Below are 19,582 nucleotides of genomic sequence, written 5' to 3'. Positions count from 1 at the left end.
GCTGAATCTTGAATATTTAGAATATTTCCATTTCATCGGAATAGTACATCATGTAAACATCATAAGGTTTTGATGAAGCGTCCATAAAGTTTATTTTAAAGCCCCGTACATTTCCCAGTTTGAATCCTGGGTCAATCCCAGCCGACATTCGGCGAGAGGTGGGGTTCGCCCAGGACAGGTCGCCAGTCCATCACCGGACCAGCATATAAATAGAAACAATTAACCTGACCTGCATGTCTTCAAACTGTTGGAGGAAGCAAGAGAAAAGCTAACATACAGAAAGACCACTGACTGAACCAGGATTCGATCCAAGAACCTCACTGCTGTGAGGTGACAGTTCTTCATCTTCATTTTCTTTGTTGTTGTGCCTGAAATGAGAAGATCGTTACCTCTCTTTTGACAAGGATCAGGGTAAAACAGGTAGCCAACCTTTCTAATAACACTTTACATTCATGTTTTTGCAGGGCTGCGTATGGTGGAGTACTACTTGGCTGGGTTGTGGGACTTCCTGGTGCCTTGTCGGTACTCTTGGCAGTCACTGAAGTTACACCTTGTCTGTATTTTTGTACAAACTAAATAAATAAGATATAACATGTCAGTTTATGAACTTTACAAGTGCTCGTTGGTGGATTTACAGCCCTTAGACAGAACTGCTCCTCTTGTTTCTGGTGTATTGGCCAAGTTCAGCAAACTGAGTCCTGACTGTCGTGTATTTGTTTTCCTTCTCTCTGCACAGAAGTGAACAAGCCATCTCGTAAATTTATAATAATTTGGATAACACAGCATCTTGGATTGTTTAAAAATGCAGATTTCTACGTTTTCCTTGTCTCCCCACGAGGCCCATCTCATGCCACCGAGTCTTTCAGTCAAACTAAGGAGACGACCGGCTCACATTTAACGCACACTGTGGAAATTCCTACAGCTGGCAGGTGGCAGAGCCCCTAGAAAAAAGAAAAAGAAAACCAATATTCTCGAGAAGTAAACCTCTGCCAAGCATTCATTTGCCGCCTTTCTTTCGACTTGCACAAGGTTATAATAGAAGTGGGTCATAATCTCCTGCCAATTGCTTTTTAATCATGTCTTTGCAGAACATTGCGGTGGGTCTCTAGGTTTCGGCTATCTTTCTGGTGCAGCTAATTACAGTCGCTATTTGGCAGATCAGAAACCAGAAGGGCTGCTGCCAATCTCTCACCTGATAGGGAACAGCAGGACTAAACGTCGGGCCGCAAGACACCAGTCGCTAAAAACCAGACACGACCAACCTCATTTCTTCCTTAAATCATCACCTGCTAAGTCACATTGGGGGCGTTTTTTTAATTTTGTTTTCTCTTCAAGGTCACATCATCAGGAACTGAGGGTGTTTGCTTTCAGTTCATTTTAATATCCGCTCTCTGAGCAGATACACAGGGTCATATCATTACCCTGCTCTCCCCCCCTCCGGCAGAATCCACCTGTTACTGCGACAGATAATAAAACAAAACAACGAACCCGAATGCAAATTCACACACTGCTCTGCTCCTTCTCTATCTTCAATACCTCCGGTCATTACCTTAAGTCCATTCTGTCATCTCTCTTTCACCTGTTTTTCCTTTCTCTCCACTGCCGCCGCTATCTGTTTGTCTCTCCTTTATTCCTTTTTTTATCTGTCTAAGCCTGAGCTGCTCCCCCCCTCTTGTCTCTTCGCTGGCGTTCAGCTCTTACCTCGCCTCATTGTGCCCGTCTGCTCTTCTCCATCAGGCTCTCGTCTTTTGTATTCCTGCCGCACTTTATTTCACTTTAAATGATTTCTTTTTAAGTCTGATGGAAGTGGAAGGCTGCTGAAACAAGGAGGTTCAGGTTAGAAAGGGGGGAGGTCACACAGCTCTGTCCTCACACTCGTGGCGATGACCTGTTTTACTCTGGAACGAAGAAGACACAAGAGCATTTGTTTGTGAAATGGATTCTCTTGCCATGGTCAACTAGGTTAAATACAACACAGTCTGATGCGCCATTTGAAAAGCGGTTAATAAATGGCCCTCAAGTCAGGCATACACCGTGCGATTTGAGCCAGATTTTGTGCAACTCATGGTTAGAGTCGGACCGATTTTTAGCTTGGGTGTGCAGGGGGTTGCGAGGATCGATCAGATACAGTGCCTTGCATAAGTATTCACCCCCTTTGGACTTTTCTACATTTTGTCATGGTATAACCACAGATTAAAATTTATTTCATCGTGAGTTTATGTAATGGACCAACACAAAATAGTGCATCATTTGGAAGTGGGGGGAAATATTACATGGATTTCACAATTATTTACAAATAAAAATCTGAAAAGTGTTGAGTGCATATGTATTCACCCCCTTTACTGTGAAACCCCTAACAAAGATCTGGTGCGACCAATTGCATTCACAAGTCACATTTGCAAGTCACATAATTAGTAAATAGGGTCCACCTGTCTGCAATTTAATCTCAGTATAAATACACCTGTTCTGTGACAGACTCAGAGTTTGTTGGAGATCATTACTGAACAAACAGCATCATGAAGACCAAGGAGCTCACCAAACAGGTCAGGGATAAAGTTGTGGAGAAATATGAAGCAGGGTTAGGTTATAAAAAAATATCCAGAGCTTTGAACATCTCTCTGAGCACCATAAAATCCATCATAAGAAAATGGAAAGAATATGGCACAACCGCAAACTTACCAAGAGGAGGCCGTCCACCCAAACTGAAGAGTCGGACAAGGAGAAAATTAATCAGAGAAGCAACCAGGAGGCCCATGGTTACTCTGGAGGAGTTGCAGAGATCCACAGCTGAGGTGGGAGAATCTGTCCACAGGACAACTATTAGTCGTCTACTCCACCAATCTGGCCTTTATGGAAGAGTGGCAAGAAGAAAGCCATTGTTGAAAGGGATCCATAAAAAATCCCGTTTGGAGTTTGCCAGAAGCCATGTGGGAGACACAGCAAACATGTGGAAGAAGGTGCTCTGGTCAGATGAGACCAAAATTGAACTTTTTGGCCTCAATGCAAAATGCTATGTGTGGCGAAAACCCAACACTGCCCATCACCCTGAGCACACCATCCCAACAGTGAAACATGGTGGTGGTAGCATCATGCTGTGGGGATGCTTCTCTTCAGCAGGTACAGGGAAACTGGTCAGAATAGAGGGAAAGATGGATGGAGCCAAATACAGGGAAATCCTTGAAGAAAATCTGATGCAGTCTGCAAAAGACTTGAGACTGGGGCGGAGGTTCATCTTCCAGCAGGACAATGACCCTAAACATACAGCCAGAGCTACAAAGGAATGGTTTGGATTAAAGAATGATAATGTCTTAAAATGGCCCAGTCAAAGCCCAGACCTCAATCCAATAGAGAATCTATGGCAAGACTTGAAGATTGCGGTTCACAGACGGTCTCCATCCAATCTGACTGAGCTTCATCTTTTTTGCCAAGAAGAATGGACAAACCTATCCATCTCTAGATGTGCAAAGCTGGTAGAGACATACCCCAAAAGACTTGCAGCTGTAATTGCAGCGAAAGGGGGTTCTACCAAGTATTGACACAGGGGGGTGAATACTTATGCACCCAACAGATGTCAACTTTTTTGTTCTCATTATTGTTTGTGTCACAATAAAATTTATTTTGCACCTCCAAAGTACTATGCATGTTGTGTTGATCAAACGGGAAAAAGTTTATTTAAGTCTATTTGAATTCCAGTTAGTAACAGTACATAATGGGAAAAAGTCCAAGGGGGGTGAATACTTATGCAAGGCACTGTACGTGGAACGGACGGATGAATTTCTGACACATCAGGAAAGTCGGTCGACCGCCGTCAGGCTCTTGAAGCATAGTCACGAGTCGATTCCGCCCAAATCAGCACCTTTTCCCCTCACTGCGTCTGCATGAAATGGCAAAAACGCAGTAGAAGTGTAAGTATTTTATGGCTGGAAGCAATTTCACAAGAAAGTAAAAGAAGGACATCAAGAGCTGAAGGTAAATGCTTTTTATTTTTTGCTTTTACAGTTTTTCATGATGTCTTTTGTATCAAATGTAAAGCACTTTCTTTCTTCAAAACAGCCAAACCCAAATGCCCACGTCCTGCAAACCACCTGCGTCGCCATATGATGACGCCTTGTTAACATTATTACCAAACAAACTTTGACTTCCTCTTTGACAGAAACACCAGTCAGGGGCTGGTTCGTAGGAGTCGATGTAACGCACAGCGTGAGCCGAGGTTCCATCAGACAACTGGACCAGTGTTAACACATTAATCGTGAGCTTAGGCTCCATGCACATCTCGGACAATCTACTCGTACAGCGTGAGGTGGAAACATTTCGAAGTTGCACAATATATGTCCAGCCTTAGTGGAAAGGGACCGGCTCAAAATGGCTCCAGGTGTATCTGTGCTCTGAGGACTGGGACTTAGAACAAGGAAGATATATATCACAGTGATTGGGCCCAAGATGTCTTAGAGGAGTTGGCCGAAACCTCTAACTCCCATGGTGCCTGTGCAGGCTAGTGATTATTGACAACTTGGCAGGTTCTTCCCTGTAGCATTACTTTGGTGTGTTTAATCCCCCTCCCCCCCAGAGGCAACCTGTCATATATCTGGGGGAAACTGGTGGATTTCTCTTTGCTCCCGATGTCCTTGCCTAAGGGCCGGTGTGCGTCACCTGCCTGTCCAGGAGCAAAGATAAAGAGCGACCTTGAGTGTGGGGCGGAGTGGCACCATTCCAACAACTCATATCTGGTGAAGAGGCCGATGGATATGCCTTTAGAGGGGACTGGGGCTGGCAGCTTCGTTCTGGATGGTCATTTTTTTTCCCCACATAAAAATGGCTGCTATGGGTTATTAATCGCTCACGCTACCGATTCTGAACATCTGTCCTGCGGGCCTAACAAATGCTGACGCATACATTACCGGATGCTCTAATATAGGGCTTAAAGTGTACAGATGTGGGCATGGCGGAATCTGTCATATGAAAAATGAGCACTGTTTTCCATGAAGGCTGGTATCACATAAGTCGGAGTGCACCCTCTGTCACTTTGGGGCAGGGATAGAAAAAGCTGGAGCGCACTGATCGTCCAGAAACTGCTGGGGGGGCTCCTGGGGGAGCTGCTGCCGGGGGCCCTGCCAGGCACTATGGGGCTGTGAGGGATGATTCAGATGGCGTCCGGTGATGCCATGGGGGAGGAGATTTCTGAGCGCTCCCTCTGGAGCAGATACTAACTGGGGATTGGCAGGAGGGGGACATGGAGGCAAACTTTCTGTCATGTGTGAGAGGGATATTCTACACAGACAGACAGAGAGAGAGAGGACTTGTACACAGCGTCTGGAAGACAACACAGAGAACACTTTGATATAGATTCAATGTTGGTACTAACCCTGATATGCTTCTGTTCCCACTCCTATGACTAGTCCCCTTTCTTGGAATGTTTGATATCATATATTTGAGGTCCTGAACACAGGCATATCAGTCTCTCTCTGAACTAATTGAGCAAAGTGTTTTTACAGTACTTTGAAATATCCTGAAATGATCAATTCATCAGTGAAAATGTTGGACTTTACTTTGAAAAATCGAAGTAATTGTCGATGATGCTTGTGTGCTTTTGCTGACATTTTGAGTTTTTTTCCTGTACACTCGTTTTTGTTGTTTTGTTTGTACAGGTCCATGACAGTGTTAGAGCTAAAATATCAACACAACATATTGTTTCATATCATATTCTAACTCAATATTTGAATATCAATATGCTGCTGAGATGTGACAGCGTAATGGTAAATGTTCTGTGATGAATATTGATGCTTTCATAATATGGGAACATAATAAAAACACACAATATTTTCTCATAACAAGAAAATTGTTATTCAATTGATAAAAAAGAAATCTAATATCTTTTACACAGCTTCTATATCTTGGTCTACATTCTTTTTGACGAGCTGCTCTGTCTTGTTTTTATATTTCCCTTTAAGCTCCCTGCTCTCCGCCCCCATCTCAGGGTCTCACACACCCTCTATCTATCTCACTTTGGCCGCTGATCTCTCTTTCCCTCTTCCGAACTTCATTCTTTCCTGAAAACACCATTGATCTTTCACTCCCTCGCCTGCCCAGTCTCCGGGGCCCTGCGTTGTCTAAACACAGAAACTCTGACAATGAATCAATCGGTTTAATGAATGAAGTGTCTCCCAAGTCCTCGCGCCATTCCTCCAAAGTATTCTCCGAAGCCGTCCCCGCTCTCACCTTGTGTCTCTCCGTCTCTCTGTGTCCTCGGCTTTGCACCCTCTCTTGTAAATCCTGCAAATCTACAATGACCTTAATCAAATTCAACCGTGTATCGTCGCTTTCTCTCTGTTGCCCCATAAAAAAGGATTTCTCCTGTCCCTCCCCTGCTGTTAATTAAAATACAGGACTGATTCTTAATAACTTCTTTTCTTAAATGAAAACCAGACACTTGGAATCTCCATAATTAACTGAAAGCAAAACTGCAAGGTTCAGTAGGGACATGCGGGAGGGAATGAGCGGCCTCTCCTCGGACAAAATCTGTACAAAAGTGTCCCATTCTTCTCCTTTAGTTTACTTGTTTAGTTTAATTCAATTCCTAGATGCCCATAGCATCATGTTTATGCCATTTGATCCTACAGACACTCAACAATTGAGCCAAAACAGACTAATATTGCAGTTTGACCAAGCTTCACTTTACACAACATAGATAAAACAGAGTTGTTCTGGGGCATTTATTAGTTTCAGTCTCTGAAACTGGGAGAAACAGTAAGATTTCTCCAAATATTGTATTTCTTTCACCATATCTCACATATTTAGACTATTATATGGGATTTCCTTTGATAAATAATTAAATATTTTTTCACTTCCATTCATCAAACCTCCTGTCACTTTTTAAACAAGCTTTCTTTGGTTTGGAAGGTAACTATCAGAGCATCAAGCGCTCTGGTAGGATTGCAGAACTTTAATGGGCACCGCTGTGGTTCAGGAGGTAGAGCCGTGACCAGAACGTCAGCAGTTCGATTCCCGTCACCCTCCTTCCGTGTGCTGAAGTGTCCTTCGGGAAGACACTGAACCCCAAATTAGCCCTGACGGTTGTGTCGGCAGTGCTTGATAGAGAAAGTACTGCACAAAGATGCACTGTATGACTATTCTGTAAAGTGCTTTGAGTCATCACAACTAGAAAAGCTCAGATGAATACAGATGATTTACCATGTTGTTTTTTTTACACATTGAAACTGTAAATGTTGATAAATGGAATAAAACAACTCACTGTTCATTAATGTGTGTGGCAGCCTATTTTCTTCCATGTTTGCACTCTGTAGCATACATCAAATGACTTACGGGGTTTTATTTGTTCCTTTACTTCAGCGACAATATAGAGTGATGTCATAGGTCTAAAGTGTTAGTTAACCAAAAGGCCCATTTGAACTACTGTCCCCTAGTGAGCAGGAAATGAGCCTATTCCCCTGTTAAATTAGGCAATAAAACACGCAACATTTAAAAATAATAGCAGGAAGAAGCTTGCAAAAACATGAAGTTGCTGAACAGAGTAAAAAAACTTGGCAAAGTAGGACATGAGGCAGTTATTCCAAAAACAATGTTCAGCAGACGGTCGGTTCAGGCAGTAAAGTGATGGGGCATTTTGTGAGAGCTGATGGAAGACTTGCAAGACTTAAAGCTGAAGCAGTTCCCCGCTGCTCGATGCTTTGAGGAGAAGAGTGATGAGCAATACAAGTTGACACATTGTGTAGGACCCAATTCTGAAGGCTTTCCTTTATAGAGCGTGTTTAAACCCAAATATCATCACCTTTCTGCCACTAAGACACTGGCTGTCTAACTTCACTGTTTGTCACGGCTATCGGCCTCATCTGTAACATCACGGCTGCCATTGAAACAGACAACTTTTGATCCTGTAACTACATTTGAGTGAAACCTGTGTACGGAAGCAAGACAACAACTAAAGATTTAAAGACCTAAATATAAAGATAACTAAACCTCAACACTTATCAACTAACTATCCGCCATGTGGGCGTCCTTGTTGTTCAAACAAAACAAAAAAACTCTTCCTTTTTGTTCTTCTATTTCTAAACGCTGTCTCAACTTGTTGCAAAGTCCAAACTATCTAACAACTTTTGTGTAGACTGTGGTATGAGGCACTTTCACCCTGTTATTTTGTTACTGATCCCATTGAAAGGTCTGAAGGTCCAGACCAAACAAGCTAGTTGTGCAAAAACCCTAAATCACAGTAAAATCCAACAAACATGTACAGTCCCTGGGTTGGGTGTGACTATGTGAAAGGAAGCATCAAGCAGTAAATTTGAACCATTTAAAATATAGATACTTCAAAGTAAAAATGTAAATGATTATAGAATCAGTACATAAATTAACCGTCAGTGTAAGTACAATAAATCAACATAGAAGTGAATTAGTCAGTCCTGACATGTCGAAGTGTCATGTGCTGGTTGATCCAATCTTCGGGGTCAGAGATTAATCAAACAAGATAACTAAATGAAATAATGTGTCGGGTGATTTTTTTTTTTTTTGCAAATGTAATAAAAAATTCAATTAGCTGACAGCGAAATGAAAGATTATTTATCTCATTGAGCAGCAGAGTTAACTGTCCCTAATGAAACTGAGATCACAGTCACAAGAATATACTGTCACTCATAAAAGAGTAATAAAACCCTCTTAATCATCCCTCTGGTGAGCTGTTAAAACCCGCAGCTCTCCTGTCGTACGAGACAGTCAACCACCGGCTCGGAAAACAATTAGAACACTAGTGAAAGACAAAATATGAAAAGTCAGATGTGTGAGCCGGCTGGATCAATGCGATGTTTTCTTTTTGAAGTAGAAATCCCTTTTTTTATCAGGTAGATCCAAAACATGAAAACAATTATTATGTTGCTCGGATTTAGCTGAAAACTATATACAGTGTTTAGTATGGACGGAGGTTTTATTCACACCCCACTCCCCGGATATTTGTGTAGTGCAAAATTAACCATTTGAAATAATTGAAAATGCTCCACTGGCTTTGGGAGTCTGCAAATAAAATGTCCTTTTTAATCTTTTAATAATGTACAGTCATATATTGTTATATATTGGTTCTTATCTCGAAACGCTCTAGAACCTCATTGTCGCTCCTTTCTTTTGTGTCTTCTATGTGTGTGGCTCCTCTTTTTAATCCTGAGATATATATTTTGATATTTTTTTTCTGTTTTGCTGTATTCTCACATGGGCTCACTCAAACATCTTTCTGGAGGTTGGCAGGATAAACTCCAGAGAATGTGCAAAGTAACTGTCTCAGACGTTTGCATTCTCACAGACAGCCCCTCCGGATAATTTCAGGAGATTTTCCAGAGTTCAGTGCAGGTCTGAAAGCAACGGGATTGTTTTTAGGCAGAGGACTGGTCCATGTTCTGGTAGCTCTCACCATCACATGCAAGTTTTGTCAATCTACTCCTCTTCAAAAACTACATGTGACTTTCAGTTAAGCAAATTGAACTGCAAGAACTGAATTTAAATTGTGAAAAGTGCAACTGAATGAGGGTGGAATTTTCAGTCGGGATGAAAATACAGAACAAAATGAATTCAATTTCATCATATTACATTCAGCTTAATGGGATTAAGTCAATACATTCTATAACAAAGGATCCTTTTGCGATTCATTATTTTAAAAGGAAATCATATTCTATTAAAATCGTAAATGCATATACAGTTTTTAGTGACGTGTGTATTTCTGGTCCATACATCTACTCCAAGCTCAAATCAAACGAAAACCAACAACTCTCTTGAAGTCTCTGCCGCTGTCCTCCAGGGAGGGCTATTTGATATTCCCATGTTTTTCTTACCTTCTCACCGTCTTTGCTTTCCCTTCACGGCTGAGGAGGATGTATTTTTTTCTTCACACTAAATGGAGCAGTGTAATCTCTGGGGAGGGTTTCTCTCTAGGGTTATCTGAGTGTGTATGTGCAAGTGTGTGTGTGTGTGTGTGTGTGTGTGTGTTTTTTTTTGCATGTGTGGGATGATCTTCATACAGTAAAAAGCAGCGTGTCACATTCCCCCCGTAACACAGTGGCTGCATGGCTAATTTAACCTAAGAGAAAAGACAGGAGACAGAAAAGATTAGCTTTCGATTATTCCTTGTGTCGAGGTTCACGTCGGATGAGAAAGTAGAGACACACAACACGTGACATCGAATTAATCCATCAACCTTTTTGTCTGCATGTAGAGTCAATGTTTTCTTCATATTTATCTTATTTCTGAGTTTTGTGTTGTATTGCTCTTACTCAAATAGTTCCTTTACCAAGGCAAGCTGATTTCTCGAGGCACAGCTGAACCATTTTTGATTTGACTTAAAATCCAAATCCTCAGCCACTGTATTGCAATGAGTAACCGTAATTGATTATATTACCAAACACGGGACGGGCAGATGTCAGGGAGTCTGTTAGCCAAAACCCAGAAAACTGTTTCCATTGAGGGCTTTTATTACGTGGTATAAGGTTTTGGAGGAGTGTGCACCTGTGGTCATGCCCGGCTGCACACACACACACACACACACACACACACACACACACACATACACACACACACACACACACACACGTCTTACCAAAAAAAGCTGCTTAGTTCAAATACTGTCCAGTCTTTTACTGTTGGAGCCTGAGTGGAGATGTGGGTAATGTGCCTCGCCTCCGGCCTTTCCTTAAATGACACTTCTCTGGGCAGGATAAAGAAATGCTTCTCCTCTCCCCCTTTTCCCGATTTCCATAGCATGTCCAGGGATTCGAACTGGTAATCTTCTGGCCCCAAGTATGGGCCTCTAATCTTCTGGTTAGCGCTGCCCCAGAATGTATGCGTGGAAAAAGTGTCGGGGTAAAAAGAGCGGAAACCTGTGAAATCCTCTCACCTCAGTGCCCTGCAGGGAGAACTTGTGACAGAGCGCCGATGTAATAACTTTTTTCTCGTCATGAAATTTGTCCTCAGGCCATCGTTTGAATCCTCAATCAGTATGTGCTCTCACGGATCGAGCTTAAAACTCATTAAAGTATGAGTCGCAGGGTTTTTCGTTTAGTTTAGGAGGAGCCTAAGATTACGTGGGTTTGGATCCCACCGTCTACATGCAGCCTTAAATTCTTATCCAAATTGATGTTTAATCAAACTGTGTCATGATAACTATATTTTGGAAATGAAAAGTCATCGTGAGAGAGAGGCTGGAAAAGAGACCCTCCCATTCCATTTTGCTGTAAAGTCCATCTTCAACCAGATTTCATGTATGACTCATGCACGGTCAGGGACACAGTGCTATTTGTTCACAGACTTTGTTTATCTATCTAACTCGGCTCCGCCCACATGTTCGTACTTTGGCCCTCTGTTTAAAACGTACTGCTTTTTTTTTTGCGATACTCAAAACACGGGTCCATTGCTACACTACTAACTCTCCAATTGGTGCGACTCTTTAAGTTGATGAAGATGAACTGTAAAAGGTATACAACATGATAATTTCCCAAAAGTGAGGCCAAACGTCATGATTGAGATCTGAGACTAAAGTATGATTGGTAGATAGCCTGTATGAACACTTCCATGGCTCTATCCCCTGATAACAACTGCACAGACTCTGTCTCCAAAATAGCAAGATGGCGGCGTTCACATCCAATATATTTTGGCTTCATGGGGGGAAGTGGAGATGTGTGGTCCATCTTTATGTGCAGTCAAAGTCACCAGTCAGGTTTTGCACCCTACATGTACATCATGCATAGTCTCTCATACCCTTTTTTTTATGACAGAGTCGGAGCAGAGTTCCTAATACTTTGCTCTCTTTTGTCTTTTCTTCCCTCCAGCCAACAATAAGTGACTGTAAGTGTTCATAGGACAGGACAGGACAGAATCAGTTATTTTACAGCTGAGAATTTTGAAATGGCTTTATCATAGTCACACAGTTCTCCTCGTGGCTGTGTGGGTTTTTTCTGGCTTCCTCCCACAGTCAAAAGACATGCCGCTAAGGTTAATTGGAGACTCTTTTTAAAAGCCTTAGGGTTAGGGTGAATGGTTGTTTGTCTCTATATGTCAGCCTTGTGATAGACTGGGGACCTGTACAGTGTCTGCTAGGAGTGTCTCCAGCCCCCTGTGACTCTTGTAGATAATTAATGGATGCGTTTATCAGAGGTGCCCCACAAGACATTCTCTGTCCCCTCTGTGCTCGGAGTCACGCTCCAGACTGCGATTTATCATTTGGAGAGGACTGGGCCATCCAAAGTTTTAGGAAGTAAAATAACATCACTTATCCAAGTTGCTGTTGCCACTATTTACCATTGATTTTGTATATTCATCACACTTTTTTCGTCATTTATTTCAATTTAGTTTAGTTTTGGGAGTATGGTTGTACACATCCTTTTTCTTTTTTTCTCCTCTATCTCACAAATGGAAACACACGCACTCACTCACACACACACACACACACACACACACAAACACACACACATACACGCACATACAGTACAAATTAATTCATCCTGGTGATAAACAGGAAATAGCTGCCGGCTCTCTCCGAGTCTAAAATGCAAAGATGATGAACTTTTTCTTTAATTGTTTGTTTTTCTGATCTTGCTGTACTTTAAGGGACTCAGGATTTAATGAGCCACTTGTATAAATCGTTCTCACACAGTTCACCCCCTGCTGTTGTAGAAGCACAATCTAGCTGGAGCTGTCCGGTCCAATGACCTAGTTTGCTGCATGTTTATTTTTCTCACTAGTATCTTTCTATTTTAGGGAAATGCAATAATAGTGGGACAAGAAAACTGTGGCGAATCGGGAAGGAATTTGGTTAAAGCAAAGACACAGACCACCCTATAAGTTAAAATGTACAAGACCTGCAACTTCCCTTGTCCCTAAATAATATCTTTACATGTTTTTGAGCAAGGCATTAAAGTCCTGCAGTCTTGGGTGGAGGTATTAAGCACAGACCTGCGTGCATTGCTGACTGCTGAGCTGATGCACCAGCAGCCATAGAATTACGTGGGCTCTGTATCAGGGAAGAGGAAAATCAATAGCTATTGAAGATGTGTAAATAAGAAGCAGTGTTTAGTGTATTTTCACAAGCATACATTGTTTTTTCTCTCCAGCCATGTACGGAAAACATTAATTATACAAATTACATGAAAACAGGGGAAATGAAAATGTGTACTGAAGACAGGCAGCATGGGGAAATTGTGATAAAAGCACTTGGCAGGGATCTTACGTAAAACTATGAGCTCAAGTACCCAAAGCGATGGCGCAACCACTGTGCCAACAAGGGGGTTCGTCAGCAGGGAGGCTAACAGGCTCTTTCCAGGCAGTTACCAAGAGTTCCTTATGCAGGAATATGTTGTGGAAACACCAGCGGGGAACCTTCAGAGAGGGCAGGAATATATCAGCAATTTAAATGTTAACGTTTTACCTTCTCAGTAAATAATGAATCTCTTCCTATTCTGATTGATGATGACAAATATTCAGCGCAGATGTCTGGTAAAAGATGACTGAGTTTATTATTGGTGTTGACAATGAATATTTCTGGTTAAGCATGCATGCAAACAGAGAAACCCCCCAAAAATGTAAAGTACAATAGAAACAGATAACAAGTCTTGGTCAGTAGAAGTCAGAGTTTGATCATTTTCTGAAGACTTAAGACTCTCTCATGGTCCATCTTGTCCCAGAGACAGAGACGGGCTGTACTGACACGAAACATAAAAAATCCTAATCTAATGCTTTACAATTCTTTAAAGTTTGCAAATTCCAGGACACACATTTTAGCCTTTCAATAGTTTGCTTCAGAAACCAAGTAATTATTGTCCTAAAACCATGAAAGTAGACTTAGCTGTTCAGACTTTTCTTCAGTTGAAGGCCAAGGTCTAATATTCGTGTTTCATCAATGCTATTAACGCTAATTATTATCTTCACTTGACCTCCCGTTCTTGAGGCCATGGTCATGTCTGCTGGTTACCAGTAGATAATTTAGTATTATGACAAGAAGACATTTTACACAACAGGCTATGCAGGATTCTGGGGATGTGGAGTCACCAGCCTGTGGGATAATGCCATCGAAGAATACAGTGCACTCTGGCTCTTTCTAAAAAGTTGCTTCATTAAATCTCTTCATTAAAGCTAAAAATTAACGCAGCGTTTACAAGCCATCTATTCTCGTTGCACTTTCCATACCTCACTCTTGAGGGAAGTGTTGTCCCTGAACAATGGGGGGAACGTTTGAAGACAATTTATCTGGTTCTGGCTTGCACAGCTAAATCCAGGCAGAGGTCCTTGAAGGAGTTCACCAGAATGTCATTATCAGGCAGGAGACGGCGGCTGAGAATGCAGAGGGGGTTCACAGTCGTTTTCAATCATTAAAAAAAAGATTAAAATAGTTTGTAGTGCGCTCAAGACTCCTGACAAGATGCGGCATTTGTCCCAAAATACAGCACTATCATTGGGACAGAGTTTGGGGGTAAGGGCAATGGAGCAGACATCTGTCCAAAATAACAGGGTCTGTGGCACCAGGGAAACAACTTGTGACATTACATACATAGATATAACAAAGGAGGTGAAGAGAGGAGGTGTGCGAGGTGACAGTCAGGATGGCGGTTGTGGTTGGATGGCCTGTGAAGGGGGGTGGGTCAAAGTTTTCCAGAATTAACCAGAAAAGTAAAGAAAAGAAACTTTTCCATCAAATGTTCTTGGAGAGCAACTCTTATGAGTCTGAATCAATCTTGCAGGATTACACAGCAATGCTGGAACTCTGACAAGGAAACTGACAAGTCGAACTGGCAAGGCAGGGCAAAAACAAGGCTTAAATATATAACTCAACAAGGCACAGATGGATCTAAGACAGGAAGTGGAGTGGACTCGAATGAGAGACGTGTAAGGAGAAAAAAGAAAATAAAGAAGTGCAAACAAAGATATTAATCCAAAAACCGAATGCAAGGGAAGCAACAAGGTAAAAGTTCATAATCACATGAGTCCAACGAAAGCAGTCAAAGGAGATACATCAAAAGTCCTTCAGAGGTTAAACACAGGCCAGAATTATGATAAAACCACGACTGGAAACTGTGATGAGAAACAGATAAAAACATCTCTTTGCTACATTATATTTGATGAATGGCTCCTAAATGGTGGAATGAGCTCCCCATCGACATTCAGACATCAGAAAGTTTACACATCTTCCAACGCAAACTAAAAACATACCTCTACCAACTATATCTTGAATAACATTTTGAAACTAACAATTTAGTAGCACTTAAATGGCACTTTGTAGTTTTGCTTTTTTTTTAAAGAAATTGTACTTTCTTGATTCTGGTTGTTCTGGGTTTGTACCCTCATGGTTGAAGGCACGTGTTGTGAGTCGCTTTGGATAAAATTGCAGCTAAATGAAATGTAATGTAATGTAATGAAGTGACTTTTTACATTCTTTTGCACTGAGAGTGTGTTGACGTCAACACCAGTGGTAAAATCCACTTCACCTGCCTCGCTACAGCAACCTCTTCACTGTATATGTTTGACACGCACTGCAGTCCTTTCCAATTGGGATCTGTCTCAACTTGAGACCAATACCACTTAAGAAGCAAAGGGTAGAATACATAAAGGCCTTTATCTAATTCAAGCCTGCCTCAAGTAAAGGCCCGTTACCTCCTGCAGCTGAGGTCACAATTTGAGGGAATACAGTAATAAAGTAGCTGCCTGGACTTTAGTGTCGGCTGTTTTATCCTGCAGCCGGCGCTTATGGGATGCTCTGCTCCAAATGTCAGCAGTCTCAGAAACTTATCTTGTAAAAAACACCTTTTCTAAATCATTTTTGGGGGGGCGGAGAAAAGGAGAAGACCGATGGAGGAAGTTTGACAGGATGACCAAGGCAATTCATCGCCGCCTCGCTCTCCTGTGGTCAATAAAGACTATTGAAGAGCGGAACATTCTGGCCTTATCATCCAGACTTTCTCAGCCGGTCCGCCTGTGTAAGTATGCCTGCCAGCCACCGCTGTTACTGATTTTTTTTCCCCAGTGAAACCAGTGCAGCAAAGCCCTCTAATGCAAAAGAAAAGTAGAAGCGAGATAATTTTTCCCGTTTGTTTTTGTGAGCACACAAATATGAGTGCAGGAAGGGAGATAATACAGAAAGAATAGTGTCGGTTAGCTCGCATGACGGGTTCAATCCAAGAGAGGGACACCTCGGCATGTGAGGCTGCGTCAGGCTGTGATTGTACAGTTTGCTCATTACCTACTGCTGAGATATTGACTCCAGACAGCAACACCAAATGATCATTTCTACCCGGCCTTGTACTTTACCTTGGGGTTTTTGCGTCTCTGCCAGGCTCCAAAGCAGATACACAACATCACCATTACCCAAGAGAGCAAGCGGTGGGGAAATCATTATGCTATTGGGATGAAAGCACAGAATGATTGCTCTCTCCTGACTCTACGTATAGAACAAAATAAATGTAAACTATCCAAGTATAGATGAAATATATGCAATTTGCAAGGATCATCTGCAGAGTTCAAAAAGGCATCGCCGCTGTAGGGAAATGATATGCTCACAATTAGATGTGGGCTGAGAAGAAAAATATCATACTGAGAACATCTATTGATGCTTTTCCCATCATGCTTTTTCACACGGTAAAAGATTTATCACTTAAGTATCTGAAAATTTGTCCCATAATACATATGTGGCATCAACAGAGCTCAGGAGATAACAGGTGCCAGATTTGCATTTATCTGATGTAAAAACGAGAAGTTAAAGAAAATGATAGTTGGTACAGAGGAAAACTGAGATGACAAGAGGTGATAGGGTGATTTTTAGTGTGTGTGTGTGTGTGAGTGATCCCAGGGATAATTGTATTGGCTGATATGGGGAGGCTCCATCAGAGTGCACAGCTCCTTCACCCCGGAAACAAATCATGTCAGTGGAAACCTCTAATGCCAATCTTAATGTAATATACCATTCTGGAGAAAGCCTTATATATGTGAACCAGCGGTTCTCACTGCAGAAGAGGGAGTCAGAGGGATTTTTGTCTCAGCAGATCAAATATTACTTTGTGCAGGAAGAAAAGTCTGAGAGGTTACAGTCACACACTGAAATAAATAAGAGACAGTTCAAATTCAATAAAAATGTATCATCAAATGTTATCTATAAGGAATTAAATATTGAATATGTTGACAATAAAACCAGCCTCATGCCTGCCAATATGCATGACACCTCAAATTTCAAAGAATAAACAAAGCAGGAAAGATGTGCATGTACATATTCTATATATACTGGGTTGTCTTTTTTTATAGTCTTGTAGTTGTTTATGAAATCATTGATTTTTTTAATGCATTTATATATACATTATATATTTGCCGATATATTGGTATTGGAGATCTCTTTCTTCCTCGTTTTGGTATTGGCCCTGAAAAACCATAACGGCCAGGCTTCAATTGTTATAGTATATTTTATTCATTGTATAAAGTATTGTTTTGTAAAGTTCCTCATGTGCATGTCTCCCTTGGGTGTGCTGCACACATGAAGACACAACCCCAAAGTAAAATTTGATACACAATTTGCTAAGCTTGGTCATTGTTGTTGGTTTTTGATGTTTTACTCTCTATATTCACCAGTGAGAAATTAAATTGGGTTACACCAAAAGACCATTTTGATTTCAAGAAAAATATCCCCTGCTGGTGGTTCTCTTCAAGTAACCAGTAGCACACAGAACTTTTCAGTTTTATGAGGACAGCAAGCAGGTTTAACATGTCAACACTTTCATCCCAGAATCCTGTAATGATGATCCTTGATATGGATGTGTGACAGTTTTTTGTTATTTCCAGCACCCCAGTCTGTTCATCTGAGTGACACAAGAGAAATTGTGGTTTATCAGTCCAGGCAATTTTTTCCACAATCCCTCAGAGCCCAAATATTCAATCTACAACCCACTGGCAACAATGGTAGTTTTTTTATTGTTCCTAAAACTCTGTGAAGTTGTCAGCTGCCAAACCCTGTTTGTGTCGAGGCGCGGAAACCTGGACATTCTTTCTCAGGTCTTTTTGGGGCAATTATGGAGCTGGACGTCCAAATAACTAACTGTGGACTGTCAGCTCAGTGTGTGTCAGCCTCCTTTGACGTCTTTCATTAATGTGCCGGTTCTGACCACGGTCCTGCTGCTACCTTCATGTCCTTTGGGAGGTGGACCAATTCGGACGCAGACGTGCTGGGCTTGAAAAATCCGGCAGTGATGCTGTTCTATACGCACTCACACTAGCTTCCATCACACCCTGTTCAAAGGCACATAAATCCCATATTGTTCCTTCTCTCACTCCCAATCCGGAGTCGTGCAGGTTTCTGAAGCCTTTAAAATCCTCCCTCTCCCTCATTCATCTGCATTGATTAAGGTGGATTTAGAGGTGAAATTAAATAGGGATCAGAGCTTTTACCTTAATTTACCGGATCAGTCCGTTCCAGGGAAAGAAACGAGTGTTCGCGTTTTGTAATATTTTGCAGATCCATGCAATGTAATTAAATATGAATTTTCAGCGCAATGAATGCTGCTGATCCTGCCGGATATAATCACTGAAGCTTCTGGAATCTGTTCAGAGTGAAACTAGAATTTTCCTTTTTCACCAAAGCAGCACATCTGCTTATCAGATGTCAAACTCACCAAGCACCTGACAGAGAATCTGCATGTTTCATTCACTCTCATCCAAACGAACCAGAAATCAGGCTGCAGCATAACATACTCCTGTTAAAATGAAAATTTGTGCAGCTCCAACAGCTGAGGAATATGGATGCCCAGTTCCGCCAAAGAAAGAAAAAAATTATAATTTGAATACTGAATAAAGATAAAAAAGTTCAACTGACATGGCGAAACAGTTTGAGATGGTACTTCAGTACTTTGAGATACTACCTCCTTGAATGCTAATTCCTTGTGTTGAGATACAAACTCCTTATTTTGGAACAGTACCTTGTTACTTTAAGATACTATCTTGTTAGTTTGAAATACAAACTCCTTATTATGAGTTAGCAAGTTTTTTTGGGGGGTTGCTTACTCCGTACCATGAGATATTAACCCCTTATTTTTGGATTATACCTCATTACACATCGCTGGTTGGAGATACAATCTCTTCATGTTGAGATACTAACTCCTTATTTTAAATATAGTAACTCCTTATGAGTTACTAAATCGTTTTTTAAGATAGTTACTTATCTTCAGTTACTTAATTCTTTTGAAACATTGAGTCGGTACTTAAGGATGCTAAGTCAGTACTTTGAGATGCTTAGTACTTCGAGATACTAAGTCAGTACTTTGAGATACTTAGTATTTCGAGATACTAAGTCTGTACTTTGAGATACTTACTTAAAATTGAGTCTTTTCAGAAACTGAAGGTTTCTCACTATTATGACCCCGAGGGGTTTTTAACCAAAATGAAGGGGACTGAGCTTCCATAATGGAGCCTGTCGACTGAAGTAAACAAACGTGTGAAGAGGAGGTTTTTGAGCCAGAGGTGTGATGGTTACAGCCATAATCCATATGGAGAATTTCAAGCCTAAAGCCTAAAGCTTCACTTTTCAGACACTACAAAGGCATGTATTTACAAAAAGAGGAAGATATAT

The 19,582-nt window shown here is 41.4% G+C and overlaps 1 long non-coding RNA gene across 2 annotated transcripts; it reads right to left on the bottom strand.

The window, feature by feature from the left end:
* Positions 1-1,729: 1,729 nt before the first annotated feature.
* LOC128425866 (uncharacterized) lies at positions 1,730-11,258 on the bottom strand. Of its 2 annotated transcripts, XR_008333195.1 has the most exons (4): positions 10,589-11,258; positions 9,828-10,072; positions 3,739-3,874; positions 1,730-1,898 (listed from the first exon to the last, which is right to left on the bottom strand). It is a non-coding gene; the product is annotated as an uncharacterized LOC128425866 (long non-coding RNA). The 2 variants fall into 2 exon arrangements; XR_008333196.1 differs by lacking the exons at positions 1,730-1,898; positions 3,739-3,874 and adding an exon at positions 3,965-5,310.
* Positions 11,259-19,582: the final 8,324 nt, after the last annotated feature.

Source organism: Pleuronectes platessa, chromosome 20, assembly GCF_947347685.1.
Source record: "Pleuronectes platessa chromosome 20, fPlePla1.1, whole genome shotgun sequence".
NCBI classification, from domain to species: Eukaryota; Metazoa; Chordata; class Actinopteri; order Pleuronectiformes; family Pleuronectidae; genus Pleuronectes; species Pleuronectes platessa.
Note: the sequence above shows the minus strand (reverse complement) of the source record. Positions and strands in the feature narration are given on the sequence as shown.